The sequence below is a fragment of the Erpetoichthys calabaricus genome, chromosome 12 (genome assembly GCF_900747795.2).
Source record: "Erpetoichthys calabaricus chromosome 12, fErpCal1.3, whole genome shotgun sequence".
Lineage (NCBI taxonomy): Eukaryota > Metazoa > Chordata > Cladistia > Polypteriformes > Polypteridae > Erpetoichthys > Erpetoichthys calabaricus.
Genome location: NC_041405.2, coordinates 72663667 through 72685477, shown reverse-complemented (window position 1 = coordinate 72685477; position 21811 = coordinate 72663667).

The following is a 21811-nucleotide window of genomic DNA, read 5'->3' as shown; positions in this document are numbered from 1 at the left end:
CGTGGGAGTCTCTTGCGGGTTTTGTACTTGAAGATCCTATGTGCCTGTTTTCAGTCCACTAGCTGACATTATAACACATTGCAAATTAATTTGGAAGCCTTCAAAATTGAGAAAATCCATTATTAGTATTTATGTAATGTTCTTTGTCAAATTCAAGACTGTTTTTTCACTTAGCTGTTAATCTTTTATCTGTCAAACAGATGTACTAGTATTAAGCCATTTTTATCATATGATTTGCACAAATGTTTTAAAACGATTTTGCATTTTATTGATCAATGATATGACAGAACAAATGTGGTATGAGTGAGATGAAACCATAAGCAATCCAGAGTATCAGATGAATAAAAAAGTGCTTTATATATGGTAAATCACTGCAATATTATTCCTTGATAGAAACAACTAGATTGCCACCTAAATAACTTGGGTTAGAGAGTTAGTGTGACCCCAGCGTATGAATTTAAAGGTAACATTCCCTAAGGCCAACAGACTATCAAGAATCCAAATGGCAAAGCTGAACGATACAAGGACACTTGATAGCTGCCTAAATAACAACATGGGGGAAGAGGTCAGCTTTATTTCACCTTTTTATTTGATTCTTGTCTTGAGAGACCGATTGTATACTGGATGTTTACAGAGCAAAGACAAAACACTCTAAACTGTGGCTTAAATTAAGCAGAATATAAGCAATTTGTAGTTTAACTGTAAAGGTTGAATGCCAGTAGTGCTGTCTCTTAAATCCACTTAGACGGTACAGCTTTATGAATGTGTCCTTTCATTAAAGCTGCAGGAAAAACTTACAGAATAAAAGTTTGAGAAACATTTTCTTGATTTTACTACTCTATGGTGCATTTTATTAATATATTTGTGCTTTCTCTTGACAATTGAATTAGCCACCATGCACTATGAAACCTAAGTGGTACTCAAGCTGAAAATATACATCAAGCTGAAACTCTCTTCTATTATATCTTATCAGGAGCAACAAGGCAGGATCTATTAGTGTAAACTAAGAGGAGGCTCTATCATGCCGCATAATCATTAAAATGCCTCAAGGGTATTCCCTGCATAATCATCTTACATTTCAAGCAAACATGGTGATGTTGACTTGTATGCCTCTGCTTTGTATCAATAGCTTTAAGCTTTTAAGAAGACTTTTTTAGAAACAAAAAAAGGACCCTTGTCAGAGCCAAATGATCAGTCAGGCTACTAAAACTTCATCTTATAAATACACAATGTTACGTTTTTGATTAACTATCCTTTTTGGGGTTCATTGTTACACTTTGCTATTGCACAATCTTTAATACGTTTGGGTAATCCACTTATCTGGAGTTGCCCAAATAAAAGTGTTTTTTTTCTATTTCTTTTTTTTATAGTTAACAAAGGCCTCCTTTTTAAAGTTGTACACCTCTAAATGCCTTTTTCCTTCCTCTATTGTTAATATATTTACTTTTTTTTAAAATTTTTTTACCATATATCATATTTAAGGTTTGATACCAAAAAATATAAAATTAAAATAATAATTTTCAAAAGTCCCCTGTCATTTAATACTCATGTTAAATTGGCAGATATATTCATATCATTCAAAGCATCATGACTTAGATGATGATGCTTACAATAAGTGATAGTGAACTATTAACAAACTTACAAATAAGAATTATGTAGTGTCACACACATGCGAGTAGGAGGAAGCTAAAGGGCTCAAGTAATTGTAATACCACATCAGACCAGGGGGTGGTGGGGTTACTGACTGTCTTTCTCAGTCCTTTGCAGACCCTTCCCGGGAGATCCCACAGAGTTTTGGCATCTTCGATGATGTCGCTTCCGGAACCCTCGATGATGTCACATCCGGTTCCGGGCCATATGACGACCTCACTTCCGGTTCAGGTCTGCAGGATGATGTCACTTCCTATACGGACCTTTAAAGCTGCCATCATGCCTTTGTTTAATCAGCTCTGTTTTGGATTTGGACTTGTAAACAACTCTCTTTGAGTTCTTTACTTTTTTTTTTTTTGAGTTCGGACCTTACTGTTTTTCTATGTTAACTAATGTTGTCTTATTTTAATTTCTTATTCTGTCTTTCATTTTTCTTTTCTTCATTATGTAAAGCACTTTGAGCTACTTTTTGTATGAAAATGTGCTATATAAATAACATTTGTTGTTGTTGTTGTTGTCTTTGAGAATTCAACCTTTTTGCAGCCAGGACATATTATACGGGTGGCTGCCCCAAACCTTTATTATGCCTGGTGTCTTACTGTGTCACAGTAGCTAATCAAAGCAAGAGGGGTTTGACTGATGTTAGCTAAAGTCACTAACAAAAAGAAAGCTGGGAATATTTGGTAGTTGAGTCATGGCAACTGGACTTCTTACTTGTTAGGTAGATACTTTTCACTGCTCATCCAAGTGCTTGGATGAGCAGTGAAACGTATCTACCTAACAAGAAGAAGTCCAGTAGCCATGACTCAGCTACCAGATAATTTCACCTGGATGACTGAGAATCTTCACAGACAAAGCTAGGAATGAAATTCAAGGTGAGTTACCATTGTTCTTTTAATTTAAGAATGGATTATCATCATCATCTTCTTCTTCTTCTTTTTATTCTCAAGCTTTCCTTACTTTCACGTGTGGTCACTGTATTGGACTTGTGTCCTCCATTCTCGTCAGTTGTATACTTCTCGCCTGATGTCCCTTTCACCCTTAGATTCCTCTTCACACAGTGCTTCTACTTTCTCTTTGGTTATCCTTCATCAAATCCACTTCATTTAGCTCAGTGGCACAGGAGCCAAGCCTGGCAATTTAAGGTCCATGCAGATGCCAGTCCTGCTTAGGACACCTTTCAACTGCAGAACATACTCACACATACACACACTTTTCCATGAGTGAGCCCCACTCCACCCACAGCTGGTTCTTAAATGTGTTTTCAAAAGGGGGTAAAGTGGGTAGAGAACATGAATAAATGAAAGGATGCTTCCTTACATCATTACTGAGAAGTGAACAAGATCAGTTTTTTAAAATTGACCACTGGAAAAATTGCCAAAATCAACAAAGAATTACTTCACAGAATAAAAAGCTAATTTTGATGTTTTATTGTATTTTTAGCAAGTATGTTTAATATAAGAAAACAGTTTATATGGCATCAGAAGCAAGCTCATTTTCTAAATTATTCTTTGTGTGTGTAAAGGAATTAAATACATACATTTCTCTAAATTCATACAAGTGTTAGAAATGGAATAAGGCTTTGATCTGGGAACTCCGACAGCAGGTTGATAGTAAAGCTAAAGCTGTTCAGTCCCAAATCTATATTTTAGTCAGTCATTATCCAACCCGCTATATTTTAAATTGCTTGTTATTAAACAGCTTATGTTAAAATGCTAACGCATTTTTCATTTATTACAACAACGTAACATTAATTGATCTGAAGTTTTTTGGTCTGCAGATGATCTAAGCTTACATTGGTAACTTGCCTGTTCCTTTTCAATACATCACATGAGTTTTGTGCAGTAACATTATGTGCCTAATAGACAAAAGATTTTGGATAAAATGGAGGAGATAGTACTTGTGGAGATATATTGTGTTTGAGTGAAATCATGGCTGATAAACTTTCAATTTAAGATGCAACCCTTTGATAGCTTGCAAATTAGATTGTAGTTTAATGATATTTTATTGCTTTTTGCAGGCCTTGGAAGGATCATGCATATAATTAGCATAAGTGGTTATTTCCCAGAAATGGGTACGCTGAAGTTTGTTCCTTTTCTGAATTGAAAGCAGATTACACCAAAGAAGTCTATATGATTAATTGTAGTCAAGCATGATTAAACAAATTCAAAAAGAATTAATTGTTTTCCAAGTTGTGACCATTCTTTAGGTTTTATTGGACTAAATTAAAAATTACATTTATGGCTGCACAGAAAGTCTTTCTGCTTACTCAAGACTGGAAGTCCCGGTCCAATTAGAAAATGACTAACTCTGCATTGTCTCCATTGTTGACATGACTACATATAAATCTTTTCACCAATCATGAAATCTGTTTGATGTCTGGATTATCCTGCACCATTACAAGATGGCGGCGGAAGCCTATACCAGTACACATTTAACAAGCTGAGCTTTAGCACCTACCTTGGACACCAGAACTTCTTTTCCTCTTTTGTGTGTTGATTTTAAAAAGACAATTAAAAAATGATTGCCCTAAAGTCATTGTGACAATTAGGAATAAATTCTTTCCTGTTTACTTTTTAAACAGTTGTGTTGGAGTATATTTGAGTTTGGTTTTGTTTGAACTTCAAAATTGGAAAGGTTACTAAACAGAAAACAGTGTATTATAGTACACGTTAGTATTATCTTGTCAAGGAGTATGAAAATGTTTTAGTTCTGTTTTTCTTACCTTTCTTATTCAATCAGTTCCTACAATTGTAATTCAATAGGCAGACTGACTGCATCATACTGCGCAGAAAAATCTGTAAGTGGATGTTCGTGCTTGACTATACTGAAAGTCTACTTCTTTTCCATTAAACCATCAGTATCAGGAAGGTTGATTCATTTTTGGCTTTGCTTTTCCACTTTGCTATTGACATTAATCATTATTTCAGTAACATTATGGTTAGGAATACATTAGCATTTACTTTCTGACATTTTTGTTTTGTTCCTCTGTGTTATTAATTGTTATACCTTGTTTTTATCATTATCATTGTTGTTCAGCGGGCGCTGCAGTTTTTTGCCATAAATGCAACACATGTTTGTTCTAAAAAGACGACATCATGTGCAAGTAAGCATTTCAACAAGAACTAATAAAAGGAAAGACTTTGTTAGAGGCTGGTGCTGAAACAACAACCAAATGGAAAAGCATTTTAGAGAAAGAAACTCTGGTCTGACACCTGTTACGTTGCATGACTATGATTTTGGTTAAGCTCTAACTAAGTGAAGATAAACATAAAACAAACTTGGTTAACTTACTCTGCTAACATCCCATGACTCTTCTTCTGCCAAGTCCTAAATGAAAAATATTTAGGTCTCTGCTGCTCACAAAATACATTTTTTTCCTGGTACTTCCAGCTTGATCCACCAAACATGCCTTAACTTTTCATTGCTATAAATGACATGTAAAAGGGCAATAAACATCCTTTATACAGCTCAAAACTGTGAGGAATATTCCACTCGTGGTACTGTGAATAAAATAATAGAATTTTCTGTTACACTCTCTGAATACCCTTTGTAACAACTTTAAAAAAGAACACACTGTCATAATGTAAGGAAAAAGAAAAAAGGATGGAAGAATCTGAGTCATAAAGAAAAAAAAAACTGAATATTCCCTTGAACTGAATACCTAAATAGTAAGTTGACCTTCTGTTGTACTTCTTTTAAAACTACAAATGATAATACTATTTCGCTCTTAGCAAATCCTTCCACTTCAATTTCAGTGTGCTGTATTCTGTATAAATACTTGTAGACTAGAAATGAAAAGTTAAGAATTCAAAGATACAGTTCTGTTTAGTGATGAAAATTTGTGTTTATTACCAGCCTTCCATAAAATGTATCTGTTCCTTTTTTATGTCCTTCTATCGACCCATTCCACTGTTTAGGAATAGCTCTGGAAAATACACTTTTGCATCTGACACTGAGGTTAAGTAGATCAGACATAAATTGAAAAGTGGGCAGAAAAAAGTGGGAGCTCAAAAGCTGTGTCACCTGCCATTTCAGCATGTTACACTACTTCAAACTGTTTTTTATTCATTTGAACTATTTGTCCATAGAAGTTAGGAAAGCTGTCAGTCCCATGTCAAAAACCGAGTTCCAGGAGTATGAAAAAAGTATTTGTAATGGGATGTAAATCATCAGCACAGCTTATCTAGGGTTTGCAGAGCAGTGCCTTATCTAATGGTTTTCCTCTTCAGATGAACACTACAGTCCACAGACATTCTGTCAGCGTTTGCGGCAAAGAGTTTCATCACTCCATCTGCCAAGCTGCAATGCTGCATTTCTTTACTTTTCAATTATGGTTTTGAGTGTTTAAGGGCACTTCAACATGTTTCAACAAGACGGTTCCATTAAAGTACAATCTCCTTTCCAGAGATGTGCTTGCAACATTCACGGAGGGCTGAAAGGGAAAAGTTTTAGTGTGCTTGTTTAAACTTTTGAAAATTGAGGCCAATTGTAAGTAACATAGCAATCACAAAAGGAATTGTATGAAAGCAATATCTCAAATGCTCTATTTGTGCTTTCTGCAACCAGCTTAGCATCTTTACAACTGTTAGAATGGGGAACCTTCAATTTTTTTATTATGCTGCCTGTAATGAAAGGTTTTGGTGTGTATTTAAATTTATATTGATAGTAAAAGCTGATGCAGAAAGAGACTGCTCCGTAATTTCATATTTTGTGGAGCATTTAACCATTGTAATACCCCTTTATCCCTCACACTGTATATGTAAAAGAATGCTAAGAAATGAGGATAAGCGACTCGCAACTATGATTGAATTCATTTTAATTTTTAGGTACATCTGCAATGCATTTTGGGCTTTTGTGGTGTCATCATAATCAATCAACATGGCAAATGTAGCATTGTCACCTTCAGCTGCTTAGGTAGGGGCTGGGGGTTCTTTCTGGAACCCCTACAAATTTTGTTTTTTGTTTTTCTCTGGCTTAACATGAGTTTTCATTTATTTTTTTCTGTCCACCCTGACCACCTGAACTTATCATTGAACTGGCATTTAGAGACTTAAAAACCAATTACAATACAATACAATACAATTTATTTTTGTATAGCCCAAAATCACACAAGAAGTGCCGCAAGAAGGCCCTGCCTCTTGACAGACTCGACTCTCTAAGAAGACAAGGAAAAACTCCCAAAAAAAAACGTTGTAGGGAAAAAAATGGAAGAAACCTTGGGAAAGGCAGTTCAAAGAGAGACCCCTTTCCAGGTAGGCTGGGCGTGCAGTGGGTGTCAAAAACAAGGGTCAATACAATACAATACACAGAACAGAACAAATCCTCAATACAGTATAAAAATAAAAATTTTACAAGTACGGAGCAGAATTTAACAGTAGATGATATCACATAATATGATTTGGATTTGTTTAGAGTCCTGGAGACCTCAGCCATCAAGCTGCCTCCTCTATTTGGCCAGTGCTGGGCCAGCCAATTCTATTTTTAAGGGCTATATTCTCTTACTTATTGTATGTATCTTATGCAAGAGTGCATTGTTTAATATTTGAATACTATTTCTTCATTATTATTCTTATTTAATTTTCATTAGTCTTTTTCTTTGCTTGTAACTACTTCTTTGACATCTTGTAAAGCACTTCAAGCTGCATCCTTTGTATGAAAATGTGCTATACAATTAAATGTTGTTGTTGTAAACGTTCTTACAACAAGAAACATGTCATTTGCTCTTTTAACAAACAAAACAAAGGCAGAGCATAAAGGGTTGGGGGACCAAAGTGATTCCCATATACAGTAACTGATGGCAAAAGTGTGCAATAAGGTAGAAAATAAATGTGAGACATGTCTTCTCTGATGTGAGTCTATAAGTGACTGTCCAAGAAGGCAATGGAGACGGACTTCAATGATGCAGGATAGGAATAGGGCAGTCAACCAAAATGACGTCATGGGCAGGATGGCTGACATTTTTCTGATCTGCAGATTGAGAAAGAAGAAAGGCATCAGGCATTAGCACCAACCCCTGATTCAGATGAAAATTACCACCAAAAGAGTCTTTAAGATGCACATGTGTGACACTGTTTATAGCAACAGATAAGGGAGCTGCTATAACTTTCCTTTTTCCAGTCTTGTTATTCTTCAACCCAAGATTTTGCAAATGTAATTATCTATTAAGATTTGTGTTGATTACTGTAACATGTTGCCTCTTTGACGACCACGGTGTGTATTTCCTTTCAGTCAGTGCTGCACTGCACAATACAGTACAATCTCTTTCTTTTCTTTTCCTTCTCATCCACTCCTCCCATGCAAGTGTTGTTTTTCTGCTTTCCCAATTCCAATTCCTGTGGGTGAGGCCAAGTGGCTCCTTTTATCTTGGACCCAGGAGTACTTTCAGTTTGACAACATCACAACTGGGAAGCATTTCCAGGTCAGGTGGAACCTCCTTAATTGAGAGATGTTCTCTCGCAGCAGCTCCCCCTTGTGAAACCCAAGTACCACAGCAGGGCTTCCTATCCGGACTACAGCTCCTATGTTGACCTGCAGGTGTACAAACTGGAGGGAGAATGCATGGCCCTGGGTGGCGGTCTTCCTCCAATCTTCCATTATTATGGTCTCCTGGCCGAGCTGCCTGGGATTCCCATCCATCCATTTCCCCCCATTATAAAGGCCTCCAAAGCGTGTCATCTGTGACAGCAGCACTAGACACATTTGACATGAAACTTTAGCTGACATGTGTTTTTCACTGCTTGAAGCCAAAACTGTGTGAAGCTCAGCCAAGATGATTGCCTCCTGCAGAAAAACCACACATCTAGAAGGGATACCTAAACTATCCGCATATACAGTAGGCATGTCTGATTCCTATGGAATTACAGCAATACTGTTTAAATGAAGCTAGATTGGAGTCTATAAGTCTCCTGCTGGACTGCTGTATCTGATGTTATTTAGTAAACTTTTGTTGTCAATTTGAGAAATTCATGACTTTGTGATTCCCGTACAATTCCGTCGATAACGAACATCTAAGATCATATAGAATGGAACATAACAAAAAAGCCCAAAAATGCAAACTCCAAGCTAAAGTTTATTTTCCTGTATACAGAGTACTTTTATTTAGAGTATATTGATAATCATTTACCACTTTTTGTCTGTAAAACTGAATTGCAGAATAAATATCTGCTATATCTGACTCTTAATAATATTTCTTATATATTATTTCTGATAACTTCAAGGGGTAATTCTCCAGCATTGCATTGGCTATACTGTGTGATCCTACAGAATACAATCCTGTGACAACCATTAATTTCCTACTTAGACAGATCATAGGTATGTACACTTATGGGATGTATTGATATGATGGTTGAGATGGAATATTGCAGTCAGATAGAGACCTTTGTTTCTTGGTGCAGAAAGTAACTGTCTGCAACGTAACATCAGTAAAGCCAAAGAACTGGTTATTTACTTTTGCCATATCAAGCAACCTCTATGCTTGATCGCTATTCAGGGAGAGGATGTAAAGGTACTGCATTGCTTTTGAGTACAGTGGAACCTCGGTTTACGAACGTCTCGGTATACGTACAACTCGGTTTACGACCAAAAAGTTCGCCAAACTTTTGCCTCGGTTCACGACCAAACACTCGGTTTATGAACAAGCCAGGTTCCCTTTCGGTTTGTTGATGTTCATTCTCTCCCTGTGCATTTCCTGTGCAGCGAGCGAGAGAGAGCATGCGCACGCGCACACGCACGCACACACACACACACACAGAGAGGCAGCGCAAGAGACAGAGGGCTGTACACACACACACACACACACACAGGAACACGCGCGAGAGAGGCGTGTGCGCACACACACAGGAGCGCTCTAGACAGACACACTGTGAGCTGCAAAGCTGATCGCACCCCCAGAGAATACAGACGCCCCTGGGAAAACCCCTAAGAAACATGGACAGACTATCTTCACATTCCTCCTTTCCCTTCTTGCCGGCTCTGTCGCGTAATATGCCTCTCGTGCGGTGCTCCGCCTTCTTAAAAAGCCTGCACGGGCTTCTTTCAGTTTGTTAAATTGGTTGCTTGCTTCTCCTTCTTTCTCTCTCAGACAATCTGTGCTCCTGGCGGAGCTGTCATCTCTGACTTGTCATGGAGCACGTTTAAACTGTTGAAAAGAGACAAATGTTTGTTTGCAGTGCTTTGAATAAAGTTCCTTTTTTTCTACAACCTCCTGTGTCTCTGTGCAAATCTGTGACCCAAGCGTGACAATACACACAGGCGCTCCAGGCTCGCAAAAGAGAGACGCACGCACACACAGGCGGGGGAGAGAGAAAGGCGCGCGCTACAGAGACACACACAGGTGCTCCAGGCTCGCAAAAGAGAGACGCACGCACACACACACACAGGCTGGTGGGGTAGGAGAGAGACACGTGCACACACACAGGAGCGCTCCAGGCTCGCAAAAGAGAGACGCACGCACACACACACAGAGCGATTGAGGGACGCATAAGTTAGAGAAGGCTTGTTTTTGTTTTCAGTTATGTTTCCGGTGATCGGTTCGTAGCCTGCATTGTTGCAGTGTTACTTTTCTTGGTGGTTTATTAAATTACGGATTTTTCAAATGTTCCTTTTTTCCCCTGTGCTTAAAACTCATTAAAAAAAGTGTTTTTAGCGAGAGCGGTTCCTAGCACTATAGCGCGAACTATTGCAGTGTTAGTTTTCTCTGTTGTTAAAGGTTTTCTCAGTGTTATTCAATGTTTTTACATTTAGTTTACCATTACGCTGTGCATTCTATGGTATAATTAACTATATTTGTGCTTAAAAACTGAAAAAATGTATATATTTACATACAGTTTCTACGGTCTGGAACGGATTAATTGTATTTACATACAATCCTATGGAAGAAATTGCTTCGGTTCACGACCAACTCGGTTTACGACCAGAGTTGTGGAACGAATTATGGTCGTAAACCGAGGTTCCACTGTACTTGGGAGTTCACATCAATGGTCTTGAAACACAGAGGAACTATGTAAGAAGGGACAGAGCAGACCATTTTTTCTCAGGAGACTGTGCTCCTTTAATGTGGGTTGTGGCATTCTTCACATGTTCTATAACACTGATGGCCAGTGCAATTTACTATGCTTTGGTGTGCTGGGCAGGTGACACATTCTGGGCCCCTCGAGCTAGTAGCAAAGGAGAGAATTAAAATAAATCTGACTGCCATTATGAACAATGCTACATATCTTTGACACACGAACACTGAGGACTTTAGCCGCCAATTTATTCAGGAAACATGTTTCAAGAAACGTAAAGAGGGCTCCTTTATATCAACAGCAACACATCAGAAGTTTTCCTTCTTGTCAGTTTTACTTTGCTTTAGTCATTCTGGTGTATATTTCAAAGGGTTTGTTGTTTGTTATAATATATCTGTCTATTGATTTACTTAGCTTCTGTAAAAAGCCACATTAAGCCCCAGGTCAAATAAAGTATCTATCTATCTATCTATCTATCTATCTATCTATCTATCTATCTATCTATCTATCTATCTATCTATCTATCTATCTATCTATCTATCTATCTATCTATCTATCTATCTATCTATCTAAACTATTAATGACATAAAACTTTATTTAAAGTACTGAATGTAACACATGATTAGTAAAAAGAACTTTAAGAATCTAATGTAACTTTCAAACAAAATAATAATTGCGTCCTTCAGCATCTGCAATAAGATGCTGCAGATGTTCTATCAGACAGTTGTGGCGAGCGCCCTCTTCTACGCGGTGGTGTGCTGGGGAGGCAGCATTAAGAAGAGAGACGCCTCACGCCTGGACAAACTGGTGAGGAAGGCAGGCTCTATTGTTGGCATGGAGCTGGACAGTTTAACATCTGTGGCAGAGCGAAGGGCGCTCAGCAGGCTCCTATCAATTATGGAGAATCCACTGCAACCACTAAACAGTGTCATCTCCAGACAGAATTGCAGCTTCAGCGACAGACTGCTGTCACTGTCCTGCTCCACTGACAGACTGAGGAGATCGTTCCTCCCCCAAACTATGTGACTCTATTCAATTCCACCCTATGGGGGGGTCGGGGGAGGTTGTAAACGTTAACATTTAACATTATACAAAGTTATTGTCTGTTTTCACCTGCATTATTATCAATCTTTAATTTAATATTATTTATTGTATCAGTATGCTGCTGCTGGAGAATGTGAATTTCCCATTGGGATTAATAAAGTATCTATCTATCTATCTATCTATCTATCTATCTATCTATCTATCTATCTATCTATCTATCTATCTATCTATCTATCTATCTATCTATCTATCTAATTAGTTTTTATCATACATGCAATGATGGAGATTACATTTTTGTATAGGACTGAAGACTGTTTCATTCTTAAGCTTTTTCAACAGAGAAATCTTAAATTTGAATTTACTTTAAGAAGAGTAGAAAAGATATACATGGTTGTGACTGGTAATTCCACATGGAAAGCAATGACCGAAAAATATACAAAACCATTTGTGCTGGAAGTAAAGCTCCAGAAAAAAAAGTCAAAAAAGCACAAAAATGACAGCTTTCAGTAATGGCCGAGTGATCACACAGCAGCAGGCAAAATGTACAATCTCCAGCAACACATGTGGATGCGTTTCTGACACTTGTTTTCAGGTCCATCTCACACAGTTGTATCTTTTCATGGTGTATAGCTGCCCTGAGCGATGTTATGTAATATGCAGGCTGCAATGATAAACTGAACACATTTTTCTGGTGTGTACTACTGGGCAACTGCTGACTGATGAAGTGCTCTGAAGCGAGTCCCAGTGACTTGTATGGCTACCCTACTGACTGCACAAACAAGTTTTCAAATGGCAGAGAAATAAAGTGCTTAATCCAGATAAGCAAGAACATTCTGGAATTAATTGCTGCAAGTAATCAGAGGCTAACTCATTTTGTTATGTGGGCATTCATAAGGTGCTTTCTTGTTTTCCATTTCGCATAAGGCAGACAGTACAGAAAATATTTGCCAACTTTTTAAACCTCAAGTTTTAAATAATATCTTGTCATGGTTTCCTTGTCACTCAGCTTCCCATACATAATTTTGACTACTGTGCTTCTGTTATTATCAAGTAAAGTCACCCTTTGTGTCAACTGCCAGGTAATATAATAAGATTGTGTCATCATTTACAATGATACAGTGTGAGATATTATATGATAATGTGTGAGAACAACAATATGGCTTAACTGCAACCATTTAAGCCATGTGCAGTAAAGAAGGAAAGGTTTAATTCTGCAGCACTTGTAATTTTTAATTGCAAGACTGTACCTTCCTTTCAGCTTCAGTGTAGAAATGGTTACGACGACCTTGATATGAAAGTTTGGAAGTGTTTCTGGTTTTCTAAAGGACTACCAGTTGGTTGTTATAATTCAAAAATTTTAATATCAACGGTCTTGGGTGAGAATAAATCCTTTAACAATCCAAGCAGTGTTTTCTAAAATTGCGTTGCTGCCCTCCAAATTCTCCTTGAGCCCAACAATATGGACATGGTAAAATCTATTCCTTTTTTCTTGTTAAGTCTGTATAGCACTTAAAGAAGCCCACATAGCCTTCCAAGAACTGGATCTATTTGCAGTGTTGGCACAGGGTGTTCATTCATTTACTAATGTTTTAGGAAAGTTTGGCTTACTCAGTCTTCATTGCAGCCATATCTTGTTGAAGAAACAACCAACTCCAACTTAAGCTCTGCTGGGTATTGTCACGTGTTGCTGTTCAAACACAAACACAGATTTTCCAAAATAGTTTCCTTCCCTACTGTGCTGATTTCTGCAGACTCTGCTTTAAGAACCCTGTGATTTAGATGACTTCTCCGGAATGAGAGGTAACTGTTCGTTATTTTGTGAAAAAAAATTATATGACTGAGGGAATTTTGCAAAGAGAGATAGGGGGAAAAATAGACAGTGAAGAGAAGCTATCCAAATCAGGCTTCCATCTGCATCTGAAGGTCACTTGGTTACCCTCTAAGAACAAATTAATCTACCACCAAATAGTGTCAGTTCCACTGAAAATGCTTTCCAGGTATAGCAAGTTTACCATTAATTCTTAGGTTTTGTTTTTTCTCCTTTTTCCAGTCTTTCGTTGTATGACAAAGACAAGATCACTCAGTGGACCCTCTTCCTTATATTGATATAAATATATCTTAAACATTGTCACGCATGCGCGATTAGGGAGCCGCGGAACGACCTAAACTGTTGCGCGAAAACATATGCCAGACGGGAATGGCGGAATACTAACCTTTCTCTCTTTATCTCCAACAGAAAGAAAGACACAACACCGCCATGAACCTGCTGAACATGGATTTTCAACACGCCACTTCCACCTTCCCTCTGTCGCACCCCAATGACGTCAGCAGTCCCATCATCCATCTCGGTTCCTTCCCAGCAGCGCTTCATCCATTTCCGGTCCCTCCCTCATAAATGTTCCCCCCGTCCGCCATGATGGCGAACGGTGTTATGACAGTTGTATTGAATAATCGCTTGATTGCACTTTTCCCACAGTATACGGGGCCGGAAAACCCCAAACCTTTTTCTGACTATTTGCGTCTTTTTTACAGTGGCGTAGTCGGCAGGATAGAAAGATTGTCCGAACATGACAGAAGGACAAGACCTAAACGAAGTGCTGACCGGGATGGCTGCCCAAATCCAGAATCTCCAGATTGCACATGCAGAAACAACGCGGGAGCTTGAAGCAACCAAGGCAAGGCTGACAATGGCAGAAGCAGTAAGACCGGAGCCCTCCAGACCTCCGCCTCCTCCGACGGTACCGTTGTCCGAAGCAGACGATATAGAGTCGTACCTCGGCATATTTGAGAGGACCGCCTCTCGCAACCAGTGGCCGCGGGCGGAGTGGGCGTCCATTTTGGCTCCGTACCTGAAGGGTGCTGCGCAGCGGGCCTATTATGATCTCCCCGAGGAGGAGGCCGCAGATTACGACCTCCTAAAGCCAGAGATCCTAAGTCGCTACGGCATCACTACGGACCAGCAGGCGAGTGAATGGCGAACCTGGCAGTTCAACCCCGACCACCCTGCCCGAGCCCAGGCTTTCGAGTTCTGGAGCAAGATGGGGCGTTGGTTAAGACCAGAAGGTCCACAGGCACGTAAAGTCGTAGAGCAGGTGGCTTGTGAGGGCTTAGTGAACGCTATGCCGGGATATCTCGCCCAGCAGGTCCATAGACACCCCTACAAGGACATGAAAGGACTCTTGGAGGTCCTGGAGCGTCAACTTGCGGTACACCGAGCCGGGGGATCGGAAAAGTCGGCTCGTGGCGCCCGACAGGGACGGTCCAGTCACTCCGAGCCCACACGTCGCGCGGCGGAAGCACCGCCGATAGCCAAGGACAGACCCGGCCCACCGCGCTGTTTCAAGTGCGGGGACCTCGGTCACCTGTTGTCTGCCTGTCCTTTGTATCAGCCACTCCAGGAGCCATTGAATTGTACTTGGGCCACCACCGAAAGGTACTGTGCTCTGTCAAACCCTCTGGCTATTCCAAATACGGGAGTGGTTTTAGTAAATGGTCATTCTGTGCTTGCATTGTTTGATTCCGGCAGTAACATTACCATTGTTGCTCGCCGTTATGTTTTACCGCAACAATGGTGATACCAGTACATTAGTGTAACTTGTGTACATGGGGAGACCAAGTCTTATAAGTCCGCAAAGTGTTTTTTATCATGGAATGGTGGCTTGTCTCGATTAACGGTCGCAGTTTTACCCGAGCCACCTTTTCCTGTCATTTTGGGACACGACTGGTCCGACAGCAACAGCGGGAAACAAATAACCACTCCTAGGGCTAAGTTGGGTCTTGTTATGGGTACGCAAAGCACCACCCCCGCGGCTCCCAGGCCGTGCACACGGGCGAATGCCGTAGACAACAGTGACCGGGGGGAAGAGTCTCTAGCGTCGGACCCCGACCCGGAAGAAGATCCGGGCGAGGGCACGAGCCAAAGAGTCTGCAGAGCTCCCGTACATGCGGACCCGATAGACTCTATGATCAATCAGTTCCGGTCTACCCCCGCGTCATTTAAAAGGGAACAGTGGAATGATGATTCCCTAAAAAACGCCCGGAATGCAATTGTTTCAATAAATGACCATTTGTCTGATAATTCCTTGCCACCGGAGCCCTACTTTGTATTAGAACATGATCTGTTGTATCGAGTCGCGAGTCACGAAGGTGGAGCGCGGAAGTTATTGTTAGTGCCGCGAACCTTCCGGCGGGAGGTTTGCAAACTGGCACACTCCCACCTCCTAGGCGCCCATTTGGGAACCGAAAAAACGCTGGAGAGAATTAAACAGCGGTTTTATTGGCCAGGAATAAATGAGGAGGTCCGACGTTTCTGTCAGTCCTGCCTGGAGTGTCAGATCCGTCAGATTCCTAGGAGGGACCGCGCTCCTTTAGTTCCTATTCCCCTTATTGATGTTCCCTTCGAGAGGATCGGTATTGATCTTGTAGGTCCCCTAGAACCTTCAACCCGTGGCCAAAAATACATATTGGTCATGGTAGATTACGCAACTCGATACCCAGAAGCGGTGCCCTTACGGTCCGCTACTTCCAAGAATATCGCACGGGAATTAGTCAGGCTCTTTGCCCGAGTGGGAATACCTAAAGAAGTCCTCACGGATCAAGGTACTCCCTTTACTTCGGATACGTTCAGGGAGGTTGCTAAGTTACTTAAAATCAAACATCTGAGGACGTCGGTTTATCACCCGCAAACCGATGGTTTAGTGGAGCGTTTCAATCAGACGCTTAAACAGATGTTACGTAAGGTAGTCAGCGCGGACGGTCGGAACTGGGACGAGCTTTTGCCCTTCGTGCTCTTTGCTTACCGGGAAGTCCCACAGGCCTCCACGGGTTTTTCCCCCTTTGAACTCTTATATGGACGTCAGCCCCGGGGGCTTTTAGATATATTAAAAGAAGGCTGGGAAGAGGAGGCTCTACCTGGCAGTAATGTTTTGGAGTACATCGCGCAAATGCGCGATAGAATGAACAAAATCCGACCCATCCTAAAAGATCACATGACCCGTGCTCAAGCAATGCAAGCCCGGTCCTATAATAAAAATGGTGTCCTCCGGGAATTTCACCCCGGAGACCGCGTAATGGTGCTCGTACCCACATCCCACTCTAAATTACTGGCCCATTGGCAGGGTCCTTATGAGGTTAAGGAGAGGAAAGGGCTGGTGGATTATTTGGTGAAACAACCAAATCGTAGACCTGCCGAGAGAGTGTACCACGTGAACTTGTTAAAGCCGTGGAGAGATAGGGACGAGGCTCCACCCTCCGGTACCGCCCTCTCCCTTTGCGCAAGTAAACTCACACTTAACCTCGGACCAGACTTAACCCCATCACAACGGCTGGAGCTGGAACATGCTATCCATGCCGTCCCCGAAGTGGTTAGCGAATTACCTGGCCGTACTTCGTTGATTGAGCACGATATTGTTACTGACCCGGGGGTGATAGTCAGGGAGAGACCCTATCGCCTCCCGGAAGCAAAGAGGACGGAAGTGGAATTGGAGATCCAAAGGATGCTGGACATGAATATTATTGAGGAAAGCTATAGTCCCTGGTCCAGTCCTATCGTCCTCGTATCTAAGCCAGACGGGTCCTGGAGGTTCTGCAATGACTTCAGGCGTCTGAACCAAGTCTCTAAGTTCGATGCCTACCCTATGCCCCGAGTGGACGATCTCTTGGAGCGCCTAGGGAGGGCACAATACTTGACTACCTTGGACATGACAAAAGGGTACTGGCAAATTCCCTTAACAGCATCCGCCAGAGAGAAAACAGCATTCAGTACCCCTAGTGGACATTAGCAGTATAAGGTCCTCCCATTCGGGTTGCACGGGGCACCTGCAACGTTCCAGCATCTGGTGGACAGAGTGCTACGGCCCCATCAATCCTATTGTGCCGCCTACTTGGATGACGTAGTCATTTATTCCGGCACCTGGGAGGAACATATACTGTAGGTGTATGCTGTTCTTGCCACACTAGCGAAAGCCGGCCTCCGCATTAATCCCCGTAAGTGTTACTTTGGCTTAAGGGAGGCCAAATATTTAGGCTACCTAGTGGGGCGGGGACAGGTGAAACCCCAATGCTCCAAAATAAAAGACATCTTGGAATGGCCCCGTCCGATGACCAAGAAACAGGTGCAGGCTTTCTTAGGGTTAGCGGGGTATTACCGCCGGTTTGTTCCCCGTTTCTCTGAAAAGGCGGCACCCTTGACTGATCTGACAAAGAAAGGGTCTCCTGTCTATGTGGTATGGAACCAGAAAGCGGAACTGGCATTCAGTGACTTGAAAAAGGCCCTGACGTCGGCACCTATATTACACACCCCTAACTTCTCTTTACCTTTTCTTTTCCAGACCGACGCTTCAGACACAGGCCTGGGTGCAGTGTTGAGCCAAAGCGTCGACGGTGCCGAACACCCCGTGTTTTACCTGAGCCGGAAATTGTTGGACTGAGAGACCCGGTACGCGGCGGTTGAGAGGGAGGCCTTGGCCATTAAGTGGGCGGTGACTCATCTGCGGTACTACCTGCTGGGTCGTGAGTTCGCTCTGGTAACGGACCATGCCGCCCTACAGTGGATGGCCCTGCACAAGGAATCGAACCCTCGTGTCACCAGGTGGTTTTTGGACCTGCAGCCATACAAGTTTACCGTTACTTATCGCCGGGGTCCCCTTCAGGCCAATGCAGATGCCCTCTCCCGGGTTCACGACCTCTCGGTTCAGTCCGCCCGACCCGGTGGGTCTGGGCTGAGGGGGGGGTCATGTCACGCACGCGCGATTAGGGAGCCGCGGAACGACCTAAACTGTTGCGCGAAAACATATACCAGACGGGAATGGCGGAGTACTAACCTTTCTCTCTTTATCTCCAACAGAAAGAAAGACACAACACCGCCATGAACCTGCTGAACATGAATTTTCAACACGCCACTTCCGCCTTCCCTCTGTCGCACCCCAATGACGTCAGCAGTCCCATCATCCATCTCGGTTCCTTCCCAGCAGCGCTTCATCCATTTCCGGTCCCTCCCTCATAAATGTTCCCCCCGTCCGCCATGATGGCGAACGGTGTTATGACAGTTGTATTGAATAATCGCTTGATTGCACTTTTCCCACAGTATACGGGGCCGGAAAACCCCAAACCTTTTTCTGACTATTTGTGTCTTTTTTACAACATAATCATTGTGCCTCTCTTAATGTGACTAAACTCAAGGGGGAACCTTCTGCCAGAAGTCTCCCCAGAGAAAAGGAAATCCCACACACAAATTGTAAATTTAATTCTAAGTTTACTGCACTCACAGGAGCATCAATAAATGGGGGCCTTTGGTAGTCACCCATAGTTATGAGACCTAGAAGGAACTAGGGACTGGTTTCTTGGGATTAAAGAGAAAGGTAGGCAGAGCGAGACAGAAGGAGGGGGGAGAACATACTGTAGGCCATGCAAAACAAGAATTATGAGCAAGAACTCTTAAAATGCTGTTAGTTCCAACATGCAGTTAACTTAACCTAAAAAGAAAATGACCTGGCACCCAGCTAGATAACAAAGCATTTATTTGTGTTTACATTGCAGATTTCGTGACAGATTGTTTAGTAAATTCATGGATATATAGTACACTTTGTGCTTTCCTGGCACTTCACATTGTTGGTGGTCTCTTGAAGAAATTTAACTGGTTAATCATATTTTAAGAACAGTAGTTAAAACCACAGGTTATGGACTCTGATACACTTTGATTTCTGCCAGTAAGATTTTTAATTAGATAAAATAAAATAAACTAAAAACACTTTCAACTGAAACATTCTACTTGCATTAAAAATGAATATAAAAAACAACTAAAAGAATTTTTCATTCAGAAATGACAGCAAGCATTAGCCAATTCTTTAGTACCAAAGTGCAAAACACACACACTCATAATACTTTGTCACATTTTAAAATGGACATAGTCTAGTATTTTATATGAAATGAACAAAATTACCAGAACAAACAAGAAACAGAAAGTCAGCTTTAATGAATGCATGTAGAATATTGTGAATACGAGCCCACACTCCTTCTGGGAAACAAATATTTATCACTAAAGCCAAGAATACTATTAAAAAGAAGGTCCACTGGCTTTTGTAATTTGAGCAATTACTAAGAGCAAATTAAGAGAAAAAGAGGAACCTCTCAGGCCTCATGATTTTATATAAGATGTCATTTTGAAACCTGGTTAATCCAAAACAGTGTCACTACTTATCAGAGCTGATCTTGGCAGCACTGGGTGCATAGTAGGAACTGATCTTGGTTGGGGAACCAGGATGGCTGGATCTATCATAAGGATGATTTGGAACCCTGCTCACAAAGTGGCCTTAGCATACGCAAGAAGAAAACACATAATTACAGGAAAAGTCCAAGTTTTCACTGACGGACACTCATAGAAACCCCTATCCAACACCCATCCTTACCCCACTTCAATACTTGGTTATAAACTTTTCCAATCATGCCTAAGTAACAAGGTTTAAAAATTAATATGTGAGTGGGTAGGGCACAATCAGAGCGGATGTCTCACAGATCACTTTTATAAGATTGTACATTTAATGTGGTACCAATGCCGCAAAAGACAAAATGATAAAATGGATGGTCATTGAAAGTGAGAGTCCAGTTGTGTAGCAAAAAAGAAAATGAAAGAATAAAAAGCAAAAGATGCTCTTCTGTCAAAAACTATATCTTACATTTCAGCTAACCTTTAAATGAAGATTTGGACAAGTCATAAATGAATGCAATTAATGTGTCTGATCTTACCGATAGTCAGTAACTGACTAATGCAGTATTATAACTACAATATACTGTACATGTGAACAACAATGTGGAAGACAACAAAAAAGGAGAAAAGACACACCAAACAGTGCCAAATCCAAATGAAGAAATTCATCACTGTGTGACATTTAATTTATTTAAAATTTATTTAGTAGAAATATGCAAAACCAAAATGCTCAGTTTCTTAGTAGCTTTTTACCAAAAAGTGGCATAAGCCTTTCAAAAACGTTTATTAGAGGCTTGTGAACTGCACTATCAGAAGAAAGTTGACTTCCTGTAGATGTGGCGTTACACTCATCAGTTTATTAGTTGTATTATTGTGCGATTTGTGACACTTGCCATGTCCATTTACTAGGTTGGTCCTCTCCTGCAACTGAAGATTAACACACACATAGATAAACATACACTCAAAGACTCTACACAACTACGTTCTAGTGGTACCCTACTCACTTTCACTCTATAGCATTTCACAATGCTTCTGCAAAGGTAAGTAAGAGTGATGCCTCAAGTTTGTCACTTCTCATTACTACATATTGGGACTCACTATCACCATCACTAACAAACACTCAGGTTTGACACTTTAAGGTGCAACACTGTTTTGGTTATATGCCACTTACCAACCAATAGAGTCTTACTTCTACCACACTTGTTCTTCTATTAGAGTGCAACCACTTAGCCTTGATAATCCTGTGGGCAGGAAAGCAACAATCTTTCAACATCAGGTGCTCTAATATTTACTCAAGATTACTCAAGGTGTAATATTAAAATATAGAAAGATAAAAGAAAAATGCCATAATAATATACTAATACCAATTGAAGAAAAGTATAATAGAAAATAAAACAGCAAAAGTCTGGATATATTCTTAGAAATGCTTACTAAAAATCAGCATTGCCAAGGATGGATGTTGTCCTGGGTGGCTTTTTAATTTAGCTGTTGGTGTGATACATATGTCCAACTGAAATGGTCTCTCTCTCTCTCTTTCACTCTCTCTCTCTCTCTCTCTTTCTCTCACTCTTTCTTTCTGGCATGCCTTGGTCTTTGACATTGGTTCCTGTGCTGTCACTATTTCTATTGTGTCTTCTTCAGTCCTTCAGACAGGTGATTTTTTTTGTTGAAATTCCACATGGGGGCTCCAGGATATATGATGTTACATACGTTTGATTGGCTGGCCATGCTTCTTGATGGATGGCTCTGTTCAAATTCTTTGATCCTTCATGCACTGTTTTCCATTCCCAAGTTATAAACTAACTGAAACAGCTTTTGATTCTATGGCATGTGTACTGTTTTTTATTCCCAAGCTATAGAAAGATTTTGATCCTGTAGCATTTATACTGTTTTATGTTCCCTCTAC